Raw genomic sequence first — 13,446 nt, forward strand, 5'->3', positions numbered from 1 at the left:
ACTTAATTTCAAGAGAATATCCGAAGTTCAGTGCATATTTGAAAACCGCGATATCTAGAAATCACTATTCATATCCATTCTTGTGTTTGTAAAACAAAATTTTTATGAATATTCCCATATTTGACACTAAACTTAGTTTAACGCTCGAGGCTGAAAAAGTTTAACACATTTATTTCCAAAGTTCGTTTTTGAAATGAGAAACAGAACAAAATTAGTGCAACATTTAGAGCAGTTTTTAGTCCCGACAGGCTTTCATGCTTGGATGAGTCGAACTTTTATGGCTAATTAAAGTTACATTTCTCTTGTTTTGAAGCCCATTTTCTCTCCCTCCTGCAGAACAACTCTCTGCACAGTCACCGGTGCTGTGAATCCTACTGGGAGAGTCAGGGAAGGGGTTTGTCTCTGAGAGAAAATGAGATGGGGATAACATATCGCTCCCTGATCCCTATCTTCTATAATCACGTGTTAACAGAGAAAGGCAGGAGCAGAGGAGGAGAGGGAGATAATGGAGAGAAGGAGGTGGAGGTGGAGGGGAGGCACAGGGAGGCCGGTCTGGGCCGGGGAGTGATGTGGGAACCGACCAATCCGCTGCATGCCTCGGCCTGAGCCGCCGCAGTAGCCGGGCAGGATTGGAGGATGCTTCGGCAGGGAGAGATCCGCGCACACGCACTGCATGGGCTCGGCTCGTCTTGCCTGCCGCGCACACACAAGCATACACACGCACAGGGGAGAGGAAGGGGTGAGTATCAGCTTCTCGGCGAGCAGCGCAGTCCAGCTCTGCCCCGGAGAGGATGACAGTGGCGGGAGGAGAGCAGTGAAACAGGGACGATGGACCAGGCGCAAAAAGACGAGAGAATGAGGAACAAACTCAAACACGCGCACGCTTTTCGCCGTTGAATCTGCTGGCGCGTGAGGGTAGTGCGCGAGGACAGGTAAGACGGATGAGTAAGTTTGTTAAATGCATCATCCTGCAAGTTTTTTCATTTTGTCATTTTGCGCCCGTGCGTAAGGATGGTCCGTGGCGCGCGCGTGTGCCACAGCCTTTTTGATTTACTTCTGTTTGATGCAACTGGAAAATAAATAGGGGGTCTCGTGGAAATTTGGCACCGGGCAGGCGAGGTGGAAGTGCGCGCACTTTCTCTCGGTCATGTCTTTGGCTGCAAGGAGCGCGTATTTGTTTTATTTGGGCTCCGGCGCGCCTCGCTCTCGTCCCCCGGGCGGTGTTGGTGCCCACGGCGGCTCGGTGGAGTTGTGCACGACATGAACGGGGCTGCTGGAGCAGGAGTGGGAGTTGGAGATTCTCCGATTCCTGCGCTGCGTGTTGCCGCACCAGTGTAGCCAGACTGAAATTTACGCGCACTGCAGGAAACAGGAGTCCACTCATTGACTGCAGCCAGGCTTTCTATCGCTGCACCAAAACGCACACACGCGTTTTGAGTGAATGCCTCAGTGTTTGCATTCTGTGAAAGGCTTTGACAGTTGTGTGTCTGTGTATGTGTTTGTGTGTTTGTGCCAAGATGCGTGAGCCAAGTGCCAGATGCTCAGCTGTCCCTGTTAATGTTGCTTTGATTGGCTTCTGGTGAGCACAGGGAGAGGGGGGGGGGGGGGGGGGGGGGTGGCTGCCAGTCTTGAGCGTTGCGTTTGTTCTTTTGCAAGGTGCCCACCTTCTCCGATGTGTTTGCAAAATGTTTAGGAGGAAGATGTCAAGTGTCATGTGACTCAGCGGCGTGGGGAAGAACAAACTGTGAAGGTTCCACAGAGAAGCTCCACCACCAGCAGCCTGCTGCTGCTGCTGCTGCTCGGGGCTGTGGCAGCGATGCAGTAAACGTTATTTACACGTATGATGGGAGAATCTGTGCTGAGGGAGAAGTTCGGATGTTTTCTGTTTCCTTTAATTGGGGCCTGGGGAAGATATTCGTTATATATTCCTTTTGGTTTTAGAGATGAGTCTGTGCCGTGGAAAGCAAGAGGCGACTATCAGTTATTCTCATGTCCAGATGCCCATTTTTGATATTTTCACTTGATTTATTACCTTGAATGATTCATCCACTGTTCTTATGAGATTCATTTTCTTTCCTTTATATCTTTTAGTAGTTTTTATAAAAGATGACAAGTTAGCAAAGCTGAAATAGGCCTTGCAATGTGCTTAGTGAGGTAAATGGCTTAAATGTGAAGTGGTGATAGATTTTTTGTCTCCTCCACTGGTCAGATAGTCTAATTCCAACTTAATTAAAAGGCTGAATCATTTAACCTACTGGATGATTTTATCTGGTTCCTCTTGCAGCCCCCGACTTGCAGGCTTCCCTCGGAGTTACCCATCTATCCTCACAGGGTCAGCAGATGCTCGGCAGTCAACCGAAGTGAACTGCAGATGGTCTGAAAGGAGAAAAATGCTCCTTGATAAGACAACATGTGTGTTTGCAGCCCTGTGGATGTTTTCCCCGTTTGAAAAGAGCACGGAGCTAATTACATTATGAATCTCTGTAAACACAGATATGGTCTATTTCACTTCCAGACTGCGGTGGTTTAATATCCCTGCATGATGCCGACACACCACTATGTGCGCAAAGGCCAAACTGTACATGTTGATCACTGGATTCACTGATTTGACACCAGTTGGATGGACTCTACCCTGAAGTGTTGTGTCAACTCAACTGTGAGAGACTTAGCAATTATCAGTGAGTCGTGACAGCGTGTCTGCAGCTGAGAAAAGAGTCTTACACGCTGCATAATGCCGAGCATCATTAGTCGAGCCGGGCTTAGTTCTAGACCTCACATCGTGGCTGTTTGGATTCTGAAAAGCCAAATTCAGATTTTCCTTTTGAACAGGCTGGCCCATCAAGGCTGAAAATGGATATCTATGATTGGGATTAATTATCAGGGGCGTCTCTGTCAACCCCCCCCCCCCCCCCCCCCCCCCAGCTGGAGCTCCACATATCAACATCACACAGCGATTCTTTCTCCAGATCTCGAAATCACAAGACATCATGGTCCCAGGCAGGAAAGGGCTGACTGCAGGTGGCATCATGGGATGGTGGCCTAACTGTTTTTTAAACGTATCACTAGAAGTCTAGAAAGGAACAAAAAGAACAGTGGCTCATTGTCCCAGCGGCTCAGTCAAAGGGCCATTCAACAGATAAATCAAGCTTTCATCCAAACATCAACAGTCTCTTCACAGACCGCAAACTGAAAACTGGTCATTCACTGGACGCCTCTGCCGAGAGAGAGAGAGACGGACAATTTGGGGCTTTTTTCAGCGAGTAGCTTTGAAAAAGGCGACTGGTGATGATCGGTCTCATCAGAGAAGTCATCTTCTTCCAAATCCAGGAATGAGACAAGGTGAAATAATCCCCTGCTTCTAATGCAGCACTGCGATGGGATTCGGTGGCGTTTAGAGATACATGATGGCTGGAATTTTTTTATCATAAGATTTCTTATCAGACATGCTTCTCTGGAGGGAGCATTAATGAGCACACACACACACACACACAGACACACACACACACACACACACACACACACACACACACACACACACACACACACACACACACACACACACACACACACACTGACACGGACAATGCATGTCTCAGATTGGGGATAAACATTCATTGAATTCTGTATTGTAAATAAAAGATTAGTGAGCATGAGCAGTAGTGATTGGGTGGAGGATGAATGGCTCCAGCTTTAACTATCAATTAAAAATAACTTCAAGGATCAACCTTCATGTTTTGACCTAATTATTTTCTTCATATTATTGATTGGGAACAAAAATAAACCTTGAAGGAAATCTCTCTTTAACCTAATTGTATTTCTGCTTCATCACTGCTCCTCCAACCTGCAGTGAATCAGCCGCAATCGAAACTTACAGCTGCTCAGAGTTATTCGCATAATGGATCTTGAAATAAATGTATTGTCTCTGCAGCCTTTCAGAGGGAGTCGTAGAAATGGAGAACTTCTGTGTCTAGGACTCAAATATTCAATGTTTAGAAATTATCAAGTTGGTTTGATATTTCCCTCTATCCCTCATAGTTAAAATGATGCTGATAACAATTAGTATTATTGTTTAAAGTGAGATTTCAGTGGGGATATGTTTTAGACTGTTATCGTCAATCATGAATGCAGTTTATCTGTCACCATCAGGTACATTCTCTCTTGACTTTCATATTTCATCTAAATATCAATACTCAGCATTTTTCCCATTATATATCCTTCTTGAGAATCTAACATTGACGCAATCTAAACACATTCCAACAAACCAATAGAAAAACCTGTGAAACCAACAAACTAGACATATTTCTTGGTGATCTTGAGTTGTGACTGACTCAGGAGACGATTTGAAATCTGATTCGAGTCTAGAGACTAATTGGAAATGCAGTTCAAACTGTCCTCGGATCTGATTTTCAAGTATCTCATTTTTTGCAGCAGTTCAGTTTGTCTCAAATCAATCTGGAGACGATCTGGACATGCGCACACGCTGAAGACAGATTTGAGCTGGCAGTCTGAGCAAGGCCTTTCACAGACCATATGGCTCCATGGACTTAAATAGGCTGCCAGACGAACGGTAACGGCCAATCAGGAGTCACGTGGTCCGAGCCAGAGGGTGTTTTCCATGAACTCATCCGCCGGGGAGGTGCCGTGGAGGCACGTGGTGATCCACCTGAACAGGATAACACCTTCAGAGGCATTTCTCTTATAGGAGGAGGAAAAACGATAATCAGCAAAACCTCTTCCTGATTTAATCCACACGTACCGAACATATTAATACACAGAGGAGAATAAAGTCCTCTCTGGCCTGTTATCATCTCCATTCTTTTTTCTTTTGACTTTCATTGCTTACAGTGCGGCACAGAGCGCTCGGTGGCATTATTGCACTGTGGGTTTCTTCAGTGAGAGCAACATTAGAATGATTCATCTCCTGCCCTCACTGGCAGTGACGAATGGGCGGCAAAGAATTCCTTTAAAAAAAAAACAACCCCAGCATTATAAAAAGGAAGTTTGATCATGGCGGAGCATTTTTATGAGACTGCAGCATTTTGACCTCAGCAGAACACAATAAATGAAGAAGTCGGCCGCGTTAAAACCCAGAAAATATCATAATTCCTCATGAATCATAAATATCCAGTTTGTGATGGATTCATTCATGATATACACGATGATGTTTATCTAAGATGTGATGCCTGACTTCAATATACGTGTCATTTATGATAAGTAGATGAACGTGTCCTACATTTGAACAACACGTCCCCATCCATCGAGACATGGCCCCGCTCTGCTTGAGATGAGTCTGATTTAACACAAAAATTTAAAATAAAGAACAGGCTTACTTTAAATGAGTTTGAAGGAATGCTTGATGTAAATGCAGACAGGAAAAAAACATGCAGTTGCTTTAAAGTTTGATGTAGCAGAAAAATGTGTTAAGTGAAAAAAGAAAGGAATGAAATTGCTGCTGCAGTTGGACGCAGATAAGAATATTCCCTATCTGCATATTTGTCCAGCGTTTTATGGAAAGAGGTTCTCTGCAAGCCCGTGAAGACAAAGCTGTTTGATTGCCAATATGCTGCTTGAATAGTTAATGTCCTATTATGGCAGGGGGGGGGGGCGGGTTTCCATGTCACGTTTGTGAGTGTTTGCTCAGAGACTTGTCCTTGTTTTAAATAGCTCTTAAGGACGAAGCATCATTATGTAATCGCTGAGCGTGTGTCTGCCTGGGATCCTGCAGGCGGCCTCTGAGTATTTGTTTTGTTCTCTGCTTAAAAGCGTCAGGGTGTTGGATTTGCCTCTTGGTCACATCCGGGAGGTTTTCAGCTTCTTCAAGGAGGCGCCTGTGTTTTGATTCACCTGGGCACATCCTTCATCACCCTCATCCCCCTCTAGATTTACATTCTGAGCTTTAGGCGTTTCACTAACACGTTCATACCCGGCGATGTACGCAGAATAAATAGACGTGTTGAGCAGAACATGTTGATCCAAAACTCGGATTAAAATTGTTTTCAGGAGTTATATTCCAAAAAGTTTCAGAAGAAATCTGATAACAAATACTTTCACTCAATATCTCTTCATAAAATATATCGCCTGATTCCTCTTTGTGTCAGAAACGGCTGGTTTTCATGAGCAGCGGTTCAAGATAAACCTCACATGAATTATTTATGATATTACACAACTGCTGTGCTACATTAACTACCTTTTTAGATATTGCTCTCCATGGACTCTTAATACAAAAGCCTCAGAGTGTGCTGTCATGTCAGTGGCGTCGGCGTCCCGGTGCAAAGGAGAAACCCCCGATGTGTCTCACTGATAAAACATTAGTGTGCTGTGCGCCTGTCAGAGCTGCTCAGCCTTCACGTGCATCTCCGGGATCTGGAAATGTGAGATAGATGTTAATTGGACCATGTCAAAGATTTATGAGTGGGATGGGGGGTGGGGGGGGGGGAGCTGGACAGGGCGTCCCTACTGATCACAGATCTGAGGTGGATAAGAGGCGAGCCCGTAGGGGATGTGGGGGGGTTGCATGGACGACAGCTGGAATTTTAATAACACCTCTTAAAAAATGTCTGTAAAAGCTTTGGGGTCAATAATGAATTTGATTAAATAAACACAGCAGCAGTTGACCTAAATGTGGTTCAATTCTTTCAGAGGACGTGTAGTGCAGGAGTGAGGATAGTGCCAACACGCATCTTTTCAATTTGCACATTTACTACATTTCACAATCGCTGTTTAATTCATGCAGTTGCTGTGAGGGTTCCAGCTGGGTCGAGTCGTGTCGTGTGTGTGTGAGTAGATTTTCTTAGAACCGTCTCCAGAACTGTGATTGAACCATTCACTTTGTAACAACATCTGGCCGCTTCCCTGTCCCGAGTAGTCTGCTGGTGAGGCCGTGCACTGCTGCCAAACCATCAACTCCTGAGCCAAAGTGTCAAGCAGCTCTGTGTGTGAGCGGGAAATGAATCTAAACAGAGTCAGAAAACCTGGGTCAGGAGCCATCATTTTTAATCTAGACAAGCAGTCGGCACTAACACCAGTGTTTATTTATGTTTATGGTGATGAAGCCTCTTGTTTGAATGACATTGATAGTGTGCCTGTGGATGTGGTTGGAGATCTATCGCTCATCATTTCCATAAAGAGCAATTGAATCCTGTTCTAGCTGGTTTGTAAACACAACTACAAACTCTCCACACCATCAAGAATCCATTTTCACTGGATATGATTTCCCTCCGATTGCCAGGTCGTACACTTCTAGGACATGAACAACATGCAACATCATATGTTTTCACACATTTGATTATTCAAAAAGTCAATTGATTCATGAGTTAACTGATGGTTACAATCTTTAGTTGTGTTAGTACATACTAAGGCAATTATTCAAAATATTCACACTTGTCAGATGATGTTTTCTTAGTCTTTGATGCCATCAAATTGAATCTATTTTGGATTTATGGCTTATCAAAGGCAACGTGAGCTTGTGATGCTTGAGTTGAATCCAATTCAGGACAGTTCATTTGTCCATATAAGGCGTTGAGTCCACAAACAAAGCACACAAACAGACAGACAGTAGACAACACACCTACACACATCAACAATCCAAAAATACCAACATTCCAAAGAGTTACAATACTCAGGAGTGTGAAGATACACGAGGATCTGCCAGAGTGAGTCAGCCGGTCCACCGCCGGCAGACGAGTCCAACACCACACAGGCACAGGCAGTGAAGTCAAATTCACAAATGCAGTTATAAAGTTCATGAAGAAGTCAGACTGACCATTTCTACTATTATGGCTGCTCCACAATTATTATGGCTCCTGCAATTCAACCAAACACAGTTTGTTTTGATTAATCATCAACTGAAAGTCACGTTTGAATTCACTTGATCCTGATTTTCATTCAGAATTTCTTATTTTTCCTGGATCTGCCTCCTGATCCGTATCAGCACCAAAATGTACTGTGACCAATATCACATCTTCATACCAAGTTCTGTCGTCATTTGTCTCTTAGTTTTTGTGTAATCCTGCTGACAAACAAACAAATTCAAATTAAAACACAAACTCCTGGTCAGAGATGATCAAAAGATTAATGAATTTGATTTGTTTTAATTTCACTGCACTTATTCAGAGAACCCAGTACTGAAATCTCTCTTCAAAACAATCTGTTAAAGTACGACAGTGAAAGAAGGAACCAGAAGAAGGACGGGTGATTTAGAGAAACAGAAATCAAAGTGTGAGAGAATCTCAATCTGAGTCTGAAGTGAGAAAGTCGTGATTCTCACTTGGACCAGAAACCGGTTTCTGTAAATAGCTGAGTGTGTTTGTTTCCCTCACGATGCTGCAGCAGGTTTTTTTACATTTTGACAGCGTTGGTAAAAATGCATCGAGAGAAAAGAAAAACAGTGTGAGTGTGAATGCACGACTCCGCCCCCCCCCCCCCCCCCCTCCGCCCCCCCCCCCCGGCCCACACAACATACTGTGTTTTCTCCTAACTCTTCCCCCGCGACTATTCATCCTTCCCCTTCTTCTCTTGCTGTCGTCGGCATCACCAGCTTTTTCTTTATTTGGACAATGAGGTGGCATATCCCCCCCCCCCACACACACACACACCCCACACACGCACACACACACTCTCTCTCCCACGAGCCTCTGTTGGCACCTGAAGAGCAGCGTGGTGAGCATCTGCGAAGCCCCTAAAATCTCCTGCACTTCAACCTCTCATGAGGGAATCTACCTGGCAGCGGGGAAGCAAGCCTATCTGTGTATGAAATGCTAATGTGAATAGCCTCAGCCCTACTTTGTGGATGAGAGCACAGGGGCTCTCTCCTTGTTGTAAAGCCCACCTGCTCTGCGTGTGTTTCAGCATGTGTGAAAAGTGTGAAGCCTGCCAAACTGCCTCGGCCCCGAATTTAGACTTCGCAGACATGAAGAGAACCAAGTGCTGCGGGGGGGACATGAATACATTTTCATTCTCAATCCACCTGGTGGCCTCTTTCCTCTTTCCTCTTGTTCCCGCTCGGGGCCGGGCGACCTCAATCCCCAAAGCACGAGAGGCTCGCCCAAGTGGAGCGGAAAGGATTAGTCACTTCATTGGTTTGTGGAAATTTATCAACAGTTGCTACATGAATCACTCAAGTCATTTATGAAGCTTATTTAATTAGAGGATTTCGTGATTTTATTGTTTTGGACGACTGCAAAATGATTTTACATCTTCATGGGTAACCTTTTGTAAACAAGTTGCCCAACCTGAGTCCTCATATATATATATAAATGCCCCGATTTATACTGTCATCAGCACTGAAATGAGAGGAAACAACACTTATAGGCTGTTTTGTACATGTCTCCATTTACTATCCAAAAGTGAAGCCATTCTGGAACAAGGACAAGATGGTGAATAGGATTGAGAGTCTTCTGCAGTAGCTGGATGTGAGGTTGACAACCATGTTTACCTTTGCGTCATCAGGTGATTCAGCCTTTTAATCACCTTAGATTTAGACCCCCTCTGCTAAGGCTGCTCCGACTTGTGTGTGTCCTTAAACACTTGGAGCCCATTGGGGTCGTTCCTCCTGATCCAGAGCCGTTGACTGCAGCGCTCTGCTCGGCTTGTCTGTGGATTCACAGATCTTTGAACTTTGGTACTTTTGATCAATCACCTCTTTGGTAATAAAATGTGCCAAAACATCTAAAATTGTCCAAAAAGGGTTTTTCAGGTATCGAAGGAAAATAAATTACTCTCTCAAACGTTTACATTTCAAGACATTACATTTTACAGAACAATGAATTCATTAACTCAATAAGTAAATCAAAAGATAAATGAATAAATGATGAGGAAGCTCGAGTTGGTGCGCTGCGTTCTAGCGTTGGCCGTTGGTCTCGTGCACATCACTCTGATGGACCCGTGTCTGGATGTTGTGGGGCAGCGTTGCGGTCGGATCGTAGAGATGATGGTGAGGATGATGATGAGGATGATGCGAGTTGAAAAAGCGCGTCTCCTCTCTCTCTGCAGTGGCCGGCAGATGGGTGCTGTCTGCTCCATCCTGCCTGATGAGAGCTCAAGAATTCAGCCATTAAACACACAACAGATGGGACAGTTTCCTTCTCCCGCCCAGCTCTCATTAAGCAGCCAAACAACATATAGCGGGATGTGGAGCACAGGGGTGTTTCTCTAATTTGGAGAACAAAAAAAAATTGAGGATGAACTCCTCCCTGACAAAAATAATTAAGGTTGTTTGACTTGGCTTGTAAACACGAGGAGATGAACCCATCGGAGGCTCTTGTCTTGGAAACCTTTGGCTCGGCAAGCTGTGTGAGGTGGGCTGCGTTTTGGGTTTGTGGTAATCAAAGCCGAGCGTGAAGACAGATGGCGTTTGGACGGTAGCGCGCTGGAAGGACAAGTTGCTGTTGACTTTGGGAGACATGGTGGGAGGGGGTGACTGACACACCATCCTGCCCACACGACTCAGTGGGAGTCATTACTGCAATGGGCCTAATTACCTTCCGGCCTAATCTGTGTTTAAAAGCCTGCTGCTTATTTCTTTTAATTACCCACAAGTGTATTGAGAAAGACGGAAATGCAAGGTTGGAGAATCTGCCTGTTGTGTTTCAGGATTCTGTAACACAACAGGCACACAAATTGTCGTTCGGGCTGTAATTTTCATGGAGGCCTTTCACTGTCCTCATGCTCAGGAGCACGAGTGCGTTTGACAGCCTGACTTTTCCATTTTCATTTAAAATGTCACCCAGACATTTGTATTGTCTGTAGCCTTAAAGCTAAATTTATTTTCCCTTCCAAGGCGAGAAGACGGAGCCGAGTCCCAGCTCCTCAGATGTCTGTTTGACAAGAAGACAAGTCGAGGGGAGTGGGGTCGTGATTATTAGACGATCTCAAAGTTGTTCATCTGTCGAACGTTCTGGGTTATGTAACGTGATGAAACTCATATTTTTGCAGGTGTTGGAAAACAGAGCTCAAGTTAACTCGGAGTGAGAGAGACAAAATATCCATCATTTGCTGCTGGGAAGGTGCTTAAATGGAGGTTTAATGTGTTTTTCGTTAAATGGAGTGGAGTTGTAGTGTAGAGCCGGAGCAGGTAGGAAATGAGATTGATGCCATTAGTTTTGGGTGGTGGTGGTGGTGGTGGTGGTGGTTGGGGGGGGGGGGCTTGAAGGTGAAGCGAACGTGTGACGAGTTGCTGGTTCATATTTCAGACGAGCAGCTGCAGCACACCGCAGATCGGCTCCCCTCACTTTTCCAGAGAAGGTCATTAATATTTTCCTCATTAGTGATTTATCAGGTGAGCAGGAATCCACTGTTAATCACAGTGTTCATTTTAATGTCCCGCCCGGCCCGATCCGGGGATATAACCATCCAGTGTGTCCATGTAGCAGTTATATTTACCAAGAACTTAGAAACCTCCGACTGAGGGAATAGATGAACGGCCGTAACGCCGGGGTTTCGAACCTGAGACGTTTCGGATCTGATGCTGAGTGATAGTTACTATACGCAGGATGATGTGTATCCACCCCCCTGTAGATTTTTTGGATTACACAAAAGCTACTGCATGGATTACTACCAGACTAGGTGGAAAGATGAGGTGCTAATCTGGATCAGGATTAAGGAATCATTTGAGGATGAACTGTAAAACTATTTGCATGTTTAGGGTACTTACTTCTATAAGTATGCACAATTTGATGTAGCTGTTGTGACGTATAACAGATATATTTCCATCCTTTCCCGGGATGATCTCTGCTCATCCCAAACCCATTTTCTGTTTTTTCCCGGGAGGCAGTGTGTTTCCGGTCCAACAATATTCCCAAGGTGAAACAAAGGGTTTTAACACCAGCTGAAAAAGTGTGATCCTGACAGACAGCTTCCATCAGTGAAAGCTATTTTAATGTGGCTGTGTGGACAAAACCCTCATCACACCATCTGTGGGGGGATATGAACCTGACGAGATCAGAATCATATGATCAACAAGGGGTGATCATATCCTACTGTGTATCTCACAGACCTCACACAGAGATGACAGCTGAAAAAAGGACAGTATTTGTGGAACCACTTAAAACCGTGCAGTCCATCAGTCGGGATTCACTGTGCGTTTCCTCCTAAGACGGGAAGTGCCACATTCTGCCGTGCTAAAGCCCCTGAATCGCTGGCACGGCTCTGCAACCTGTTTGTCTGCTCCAGTTTCACGGGAACCTCCAGGGTGTGCCACACATTCAGGGGATTGTCTGGCTCGAGGAGCTGATCAGACTAATCTGCTTCCTTTCACAAACAATGAGTCGGGTCAGATCTCCCACGAAAGACTCCGGGCGAGAGGAGCTCAATACAGAACGGGAACAGATCAGTCACAGCTCTGACAAACTGATGTGACTGTCAGTGAATCAGGGAAAGAATGCATGAGGCATTTTCATTCTGTTACTATCAACGTACTAGAAATCAAAAATAAACCAGGAATAATGATCAAGACCAACCAAATGATGGTTCTCTGTGCAAATATGACTGATTCAGACTGATAATGAAAACTAACTCTGTAGGTTTATGACGATATTCACCAGAACAACTTCTTATGCAGAGCTGAAATTGCTCTGCACTGAAAGTGAGCAAGTGATTCAGAATAAAATCCTCTTCTGTGATATGTGTGATATTTTTACAGCAGTTTGTCCGTCTACCAATCCAAGAAATCTCCGTCTGTATGTGGCTCGCATCTCAAAAACCAAAAGGTGGAATTTGGTGAATTTGGACGGATGGGATGAATTCAATATTAATAAACTTTGAGTAAAGAGAGAACAGCGTTAGTGAAATTGTCAATCACGACAACGACACGTTCACGTCAGGTGATTCAGCAGCTCCTCTGCAGCTTCAGGGTCCAGCAGCAGGTCTTTACTGGTTACGGCTCAATGGGAAACCTGCATCCAGCATCACCACAGGTCAAGGTGCATGGCAGACAGGCAGGTTTAGAAAGGGCACTGCACTAGTAATCTGTTTGTAGCTAATCCTGCAAATTAAACACCAGGGTTGGTCACAGCCGAAAGCATATACAACTATAGTTGATTTACTTTGTTTAATCATATTGGACAAAATCGTGTTTTCCCCGTTGCAGTCTGTGAACTCTAAAATGTGTAAAACCATCTCCCCTACAATAAGAAATGCATTTCCTCATGGTTGTAGAGAAGAGAGCAGAACATGCAGGATTTGTGTTGAATCCTTGTAGCTGCACGCAGAGCTCCGTCTGATTCAGCAGGAAACACACATCCGTGCTCAGGCCTCAGGAACGTTTCACCGAGCGGCTGCAGACAAACACGGCGCATTTTGCCGTGTCACTAATTTTCTCCTCTACTGTTTGTATTTTCCTGTATTTACTTTAATCCTCTTGTTTACTCAGCGTTGCTCGGCGAAACATTACCCGAGACTACAGGCAGCACCCCCCCCCCCCCCCCCCCCCCCGCGCCCTGTGAACGGGTG

The 13,446-nt window shown here is 44.9% G+C and overlaps 1 protein-coding gene across 1 annotated transcript in view; it reads left to right on the forward strand.

Annotated features, from left to right (window-relative positions):
- Positions 1 to 758: 758 nt before the first annotated feature.
- LOC133932835 (cadherin-18) overlaps positions 759 to 13,446 on the forward strand; it is a 70,997-nt gene continuing 58,309 nt past the window's right edge. Inside the window, exon 1 of the mRNA XM_062379700.1 lies at positions 759 to 932. The gene's annotated coding sequence lies outside the window, so the exon portion shown is untranslated. The remainder of the gene's footprint in view (positions 933 to 13,446) is intronic.

Source organism: Platichthys flesus, chromosome 21, assembly GCF_949316205.1.
Source record: "Platichthys flesus chromosome 21, fPlaFle2.1, whole genome shotgun sequence".
In the NCBI taxonomy this organism is placed as follows: Eukaryota; Metazoa; Chordata; class Actinopteri; order Pleuronectiformes; family Pleuronectidae; genus Platichthys; species Platichthys flesus.